Genomic DNA, 8043 nt, shown 5'->3' on the forward strand with positions numbered 1-8043 from the left:
ATGGACTTTAGGACTGATAGACTCCGCTTGGTCTAAATCTATCTACCTTTTTTCTATTTTAATCCGTGAATAATTTGCACACTCCTCAATTGTGAATTTACCCTTTCACCCTTGATCTATTGGAAGTCACCGTCTCCCAAACGTTTTCCCACCCACTATTTTTTCTTAGAAACAAAAAAACCCACACACACAGCCCCTCTACCATTTCGGCACCAAAAACTGCACTCGCAAACGCTTTCCCACCCACCAATCCTATTAGAAATATATATATATATATATATAAAAAAAACCCACATACACAGCCCCTCTACCATTTCCTCCACAAAAAATTGCACTCACAGGACCACCTATGGCTTCGGAACCGATTTAACTCATACTTCTCCTCACTCTTGTCTTACGGCATCTAGGTATTTCCAAACCAATTTACAATTACGGCTTCCTACTTTCTCACAACAACATATGGAACAGGGAGCCTCTTATATTTTAATCCCTTAATACACAAACGCAAAGTGATAAGATGTAGAGATAAATTCATGAGTTCCATTTTTATAATATCTTAATCTTAATCAATTAATATTTATATTAATAAATATTTTAGTTTGATTATAACTCAAACCCCACTCTGGAGGCGTGATTTGGTGAGGGTTTAATCAATTGGCTATATAGATTGTGAATTTCGGATTATCAATGGACTATATAGATTGTGAATTTCGGATTATTAGAAGAACATAAATCGTACACAGGAAACGTGGAATGATGAGGCTTTCATTTCACTGGTTGGGCATATGGGTTCTAACCTTCGACAAACAATAATAATTTTTGGAATTAAAATGAAATTGAAGTGTGGTATCTGTATGTGGTTAATTAATCCAAAATAGTTGGAATTCTTGGTCTCATTTATTCACACGGTTATAGTAGAAAAAACAAATTCTACTATAAAAGTAACAATCCATGTACTCAATTAATTAAAGTCTAAGCTTCTTTAAATTTCACCAGTACAATGTACTTTTAACATCAAATATTTTAATCCCTCAATCTTCGTCATAATTCCAAGACTAATCTTCTTCTCCATTTTCATCTCAGGTGTTCAGGTCTTGTATATCCAATTTCCTCATCAAATCACAAGTTCACTATGGGCCGAACTACTTCAATTTTCTCATCCAAAAGGTTCGAATGTAACATTTTACCGAGCCACATTTACTCATATGCTTATTGTCGCTGTTTTGATACGATATAATATTCTGATATGATTTATTTTATTTTATTTTATCATCAACAGGTTAAGACTATCGATAATATGCCACTAAATTCTATCTCTCAAGGTATATTTTGCATTGTAAGCTGCTATGAACCTCACTTCAAAAAAATATTCGTTGACTCGTGTTTCCTACTTGATGTTGTCAATTGTATTAATATTAGAGGCATTTGCAGGAAGTTCCACAAAAGGCAAAGAACGGATTGAGGAAGCAACTGAGTCAAGAAAAAAAAGAAAGAGAAGGGGTTCCAACTCAATCAGGTTTCCCAAATTTCGTTTCATCATTGTGATGCCCATTGTCATGAGTTGTTCTCTTTGTAAAAAAATAGGGCAAAAACATCTATGCCCTCTTTATTTTTCAATGTTATTGTCATATGTTATAATAGCATACAATTCATTTTTCCTTCACTTATTCTATCAAAAGGGTATCAATTACCTCCTACTTTATTATTGCCGCTATTGTGACACAGATATAATATTCTAAAGTATTCAAAGGTAGTAATTCTACGGCCGCCGATAATATGTCATCAAATTCTACTTCCCAAGGTATATTTCTCCTTGTAAGCTATTATAAAACGTCAAAGTTCAAAAAAAAATAATAGTTGTCTCACATTTTCTACTTGATGCCGCCAAATGTATTTATATTTATATTAGAGAAACTTGCAGAAAGTGCCTCTGAAGGCGAACAACAGCCCGAGGACGCATCTAAGCCAAGAAAGAAAATAAAAAAAAGAGGTTCCAACTCAAGCAGGTGGGTATTATTCTATGATGTTAGCTTTGTGCCTGTTGATTACATGAAAAATAAATAATTGCCAAAAGGTATATTTTTAAGATTAACATTATATATCGTAGAATTACCAATTACAACGTGTTTCAAATTTCATTATGCTAACTATCATAATTACCACAGACATATTTGTTCATTGTTTCTGAGATATAAATTCTCCCAAGAATGAAACTTTACATAATATTTGGTTTTAGGAAAAAATATATAAACTAAATATCACTATACGTTGGATAGAATGTTTTTTTAGAAATATTTAATTTAATTTAAACTTTTAAATGCATAAATTTTTTTATAAAGTAATAACAGAATTAGTTTTATAAGTGGTGACAATTGAAATAAAAAACGATCACGAAGATAAGTTGACGGTCTATTAAAAATATGATTTATGAAAAAAAATATGTAAATGAAATGTATTCATTTGTTCGTATTTCTTTGAAATAAAGAGGCTCCGGAGAGCACTAGAGAGACTCATGAATACCTGGCTGAGGTCGGTTTGTGCTTTTCGTTTGTTTTCTTTGAGATTCATGATATCCTTTGGGAATATGCGTTTATAACTTTGTAGTCCAAAATTTTGGAGCGTGGGACCGACAATTTATGAAATTTATGAATAATTTAGTGGTTGAGAGGTAAAGGATGAATCTTTTTATTGATTTGTAATGAAACATATAAGTTTTTATTTATATTTTGTTGGATAATTCGGTATGGTCTTTTAGTAGCCTTAAAATCAAATCCAACCACTGATAATGAACATGATAAATGTAGTCACAATTATTGTTTTAAATATATGAAAAAATGATTAGTTTGTTTAAAGTCTATCTTCCTTTGTGCACATGTTATTGGAATTTTGAGGAAAGTCCGACAAGTTACCCGTTACATAAAACAAGACAAGATCACATTTGGTTAGAGACGGAAAGTATTTCTAATGAACACAATGTAAGTTCGTAAAATATAATCACCTAATTCAACAATTATTTCTAAATATTGTTTCTTGCAGGCTCCAAACTATCACAATAAACTAATGGGATGATCTCACATTGAATGAAGGAAAACTTCTAGAAGAAAATCGTATTCAGAACTCAATTGTGGCCTTCCGCAATCTTAAAATGAGTATATATAATGGTATAATTGCCATAATTTTTTTTTTTCATTTACTTGTGTTATGTTCATGAACAATTTCGGTCATCCTCTTGTTAATAATCCAGGATTTTCTAAGTTTCAGTCAACATTTACAACGAGAATGCTACAGAACCCAAAATACAATGAAGCAGAAAAAATAAACTTATAGTACAAAAACAATCATTGTTATTTTTTTCAGTAAATATATTTTATGCTACTTAACAAATTTTTTTTGGCCTAGGTTGGAAATTATTGTGGAAAAACAAAATTTTAATATACTTTGGGCAGAAAAAAGTCAATCAAGGAATGCGAGGAAATCAAACTAAAGCAGTTGGTGGATAAGAATGATTCTTTGAAGCAGGTACAAACAATATTAAAACACAGTATATTATTTTCAAAATAGATTTCCATAAGATAATATAATATAAATACAAATAAATAAAATATGTTCATGTAAGCAAATTTATGTCATCAACATAAATACTGATAATTTTATTCTTTTTCACAGAACATGTATTATTGCTTTAAAGCAACTATATGTGAGATTGAAAATCGATAAAACCCATGGTATGAAGCATGTGTCAATTGATGTTGGAAAATATATGCATATACTTTGATGCCAAGTGAATCTCTATAGGTATCATTTAACAATGACAGTGCAAGATACTGATACATCAGCAAGGCTTACATTATTTGAAGATGTCGCTGCAAATTTTATTGGTTGCTCTGTGGAAGAATACATTGAATTACTGAATAAGGTATACATAACTGTAATCGTAAATCCAAATGTCAAGTTCAAAATTTAGTGTTTACTAAACCGTGCATTGAACTGATTTACTAATCTGTCCACCGAAATTTTATAATAACAGGAACTAGATGAAACTAAATTTCTCATTGCTCTTGACAACACAACCAAGGGAGAGCATGTGTTTTTTTTCAAGATGGATCAAGAAATTCGTAAACAGAAAAAGACACTGTCTATAGTTGTGGAAGACTTCCAAAAGCCGCTGACGGAAATATTCGACACAAAAATATATAAAACCCAAGAGGCGCCAACCAGCTGTCAGGTTCGCAAAAGTAAAAGAGAGAGAGAGAGAGAGAGAGAGAGAGAGAGAGAGAGAGAGAGTTATTGAAAACTACAAATAAACAAGATGACGTGAAGGTATTGTTGGGGATCAGTTACCTCATGCCCGGATACGCAGCGAAAATTTAAAAAATTTTATCAAAAGAAAACCGAGCACTTGTGTAGCATTCAAAATCATCAAACATCCATAGGGTGTTTTTGTAGTAACCCAGAAACCATTTTAAGATAATAATATGTTAAACATGATTAAGGGTTGGTATTTAACCAATTTCGGAGTGTTATTGGACTTCAGAAGTAAAATTTGGGCTTTTTAATTTTGGGCCGGATAGTAAGCTCCGATCCCAAATAGTAAGCTCCGATCCTGGATAGTAAGCTCCGATCCTGGAACGGAAGTTCCGATCCCCAGCTGCCAGAAATGATTGATGACTCAGTCGCGAGTTTTGACAAGTGTCGATCATAGAGAAGATCGGAAGCTCCGATCGTAGATCGGAAGTTCCGATCCTGGCGTGGCAGACATGCACGCAATGAGCTGGATCGGAAGCCCCGATCCCGAAATCGGAAGTTCCGATCCTGGCAGAGAAATTTGGCTATAAATAGGGCCGTTCTGAGTTCATTTCAATTACGAATTCCCGAGTTTCCTTCTTCAGTTATATAGTGTGAGATATACACTTGAGGGCCCTATCGGTTATAATAGAGGTTCTGGAATAACCAAGGTGTGGTTATAGTCATCCAGGACTAGCGACTCCAAAGGGCTAACTACGGACGAAGGTATGGTCCGGGAATCTATTTAAGTTTTGGGAGTACTTATTAGCTTAGTTAAGGCTTATAGAACTTGTGTAGTGATACGGTGAACTTTTGAATATAGGCTTGGAACCTAGGATCCTATTATACTTGAACTAGCCTAGAGGTACGTACACATTGACTGAGATTGCCAGCGAGTATACATGTTTATATGTTGCATTTATTTGGCATTATTATATGGCATGATGTATGATTTACCGTTTTCTATACTCATATGTCATGTGCATATACACATTGAGCCTATACCTTGTTATACCTGATTATAGAGCCGCTCAGCTCTATACTCGATAGTCTGTCACTGAGAGTACCGCGACGGCGGGGGCATTTATGTCTGTCTACTCTGGTGTACTAGACGAGTGTGGTTGCACCCAGAGGTTGATCCGTGCGGTGGCAGCACTCATATGGCGCCGGTTCTGAGCATGACTTTTCAGATGATCTTTTACCAGTCATCATGTTGCATGCATTATATACATATGTTTACTCATGTCTATGTACTGGGCGTAGCGCTCACGTCCTAGTTGTTATCTTGGACACCCTATTCCATGGGGCAGGTCGCAGGATGGACGGAGCTGGTAGTTCAAGGCAGGACTAGGGAGCAGGAGCTTTGAAAGTTTTTATACAGCATGATTTATTAGCTGTTTAATGTTTACTTTTAAGAATTTTGATATGGTTGTATCACTACAGATTTAAGCCTGGATTATATTGCTAAGCTGATATGTAAATTATGGTTAAGTTTCCGCACGTTTTTACTCTGTTAAGTATTTTGCTGTATTAAGTTTAATGCATGCTATTAGTTGCCAGTTAGTAGGTGATTCCATGCAGGGTCACTACATTTTTGGTATCAGAGCATGCATAGATTTTGGGATTAGTACTTAGGATTTAGTTTAGTCTTGAGTAATTTTTGCGCATTTGGGATTTTAATGTGCAATTCTTTTCAGGATATGGCTGACGAGAGTCACGGTAGTGTTGGCCAGGGAGGTGGTCATCATCATCGTCGCCATCATCATCAGGATGATCAACATCGTCCTCATGAGGGTCGACGTCGCTATACTATTAATAAGTTCATGCAGGTAGGACCGAAACCCTTAGTAGGAGGCGAGAATCCTGAACAAGCTAGAAGCTGGATGTCTAAACTTGAGAGCACGTTCCGAGCTTTCGAGTGTACTGAGGAGCAGAAACTGGAAGTTCTAGAATTCGTTCTAGAGGATAGAGCACGTTTTTGGTGGGATGCCAAGGTTGCTCAGGCACGTACTGAGAGAGGACATGTGACTTGGGGGGATTTCTGTCGGGAGTTTCAAAAATTGTATTTTCCTCCGGCTGTTCGCCAAGCACGATCTATGGAGTTGCTTACTTTGAGGCAAGGATCAATGACTATTGATCAGTATCAGCAGCGATTTCTTGATCTGCTACCTTTCAGTCCTCATATTAATGCGAGTGATGCGTCGAAGTATGATATCTTTCTGCAAGGCCTGAACCAAGATATCTACGCACAGGTTGTCGTCTGTGATGACCCGGTGTCTTATGAGACTTTGGTGAACCGTTGCCGTCTTGTGGAGACCAGCAACAGGCGTGGACAGTTGATGATGCCAGCACAGCCTAGTGGATTTTTTGATCCTCGAGCTCAATCTGTTGTGCCATCTGTACCTATGTCTTCTTCTACTCCTACTACTTCGTCTGGTTCTCGTGGTTCACGAGGTACATTCCGCTTTGGGAAGAAGAAGAAGAAGGAGGAGTTTTGTAGCCACTATGGTGGGAAGCATCCTGCAGCTTCATGTCGGAGAGCTACTGGGGCTTGTTATATTTGTGGTCAGCAGGGACATCTGCGGAGAGATTGTCCTCAGCGCATGAGTTCTGCTAGTGGATCAGGATCCCAGGTTGGATCTCAGGCTTCTACTTTTCCACGTCAGCAGCCAGCACCACAGAGTTCTTCTGGTTTTCGTCCCCAGACTCAAGGGCAGGTGTTTGCTCTATCTCAGGAGCAGGCTACTGAGGGAAGTGATCGCATGTTGGCAGGTAACTTCTTGTTATGTGGTATTCCTGCACTTGTATTAATTGATACTGGAGCATCACATTCCTTTATTTCTAGTCGCTTCGTTAAGAGACATAGATTACCTTACGTATCATAAGATATGGATTTAGTTGTATCTACTCCGTTGGAGCAGGAGGTAGTAACTAAGCGTCTAGTGATGGGTTTCCTTCTGGAATTTGAGGGTAATGTGTTATCGGCTAATTTGATGATATTAGTGATGACGGATTTTGATTGTATTTTGGGAATAGATATGCTGACTTTGTATCACGCTACTGTGGATTGTTATCAGCGTCTTGTACAGTTTCATCCCGTTGAGGGTGATAGATGGTACTTTTATGGTGAGGGTGCGCGACCTCCGATGCCACTTGTTTCGGCTCTGAAGGCATGTCATGTCTTGAAGTCAGGTGGGGAGGGCTACCTCATCTATGCGGTTGATATGTCTGCGAGTAGTCCGGGTATTGATCAGCTACCGATTGTCAGCGAGTTTCCTGACGTATTCCCTGATGAGATTCCTGATTTTCCTCCGGTTCGAGAGGTTGAATTTGGTATTGATCTAGTACCAGGAACTACGCCTATATCCCGAGCACCTTATCGTCTGGCACCGTCAGAGATGAGGGAATTGAAACAGCAGTTGCAAGATCTGCTTGATAAGGGATATATTCGTCCGAGTGTTTCTCCGTGGGGAGCACCTGTTTTGTTTGTCAAGAAGAAGGATGGATCGATGCGATTATGTATTGATTACAGGCAGTTGAATCGTATCACCATCAAGAATAAGTATCCTTTGCCGCGGATTGATGATCTGTTCGATCAACTACAGGGTACTTCTGTTTATTCGAAGATAGATCTTAGATCTGGATACCATCAGATGCGGGTACGAGACTCAGATATATCTACGACTGCTTTCAGGACCAGATACGGGCATTATGAGTTTCTAGTGATGCCATTCGGTTTGAGGAATGCACCGGCAGTCT

General features: G+C 37.3%; 1 long non-coding RNA gene across 1 annotated transcript; it reads left to right on the forward strand.

Moving 5' to 3' along the window:
* The first annotated feature begins 1281 nt into the window (after positions 1-1281).
* On the forward strand, positions 1282-1661 carry LOC140879720 (uncharacterized). Its single transcript, XR_012149495.1, has 2 exons — positions 1282-1322; positions 1420-1661. It is a non-coding gene; the product is annotated as an uncharacterized lncRNA (long non-coding RNA).
* The last annotated feature ends 6382 nt before the right edge of the window (positions 1662-8043 follow it).

This window comes from Henckelia pumila, chromosome 2, assembly GCF_033568475.1.
Source record: "Henckelia pumila isolate YLH828 chromosome 2, ASM3356847v2, whole genome shotgun sequence".
Classification (NCBI taxonomy): Eukaryota; Viridiplantae; Streptophyta; class Magnoliopsida; order Lamiales; family Gesneriaceae; genus Henckelia; species Henckelia pumila.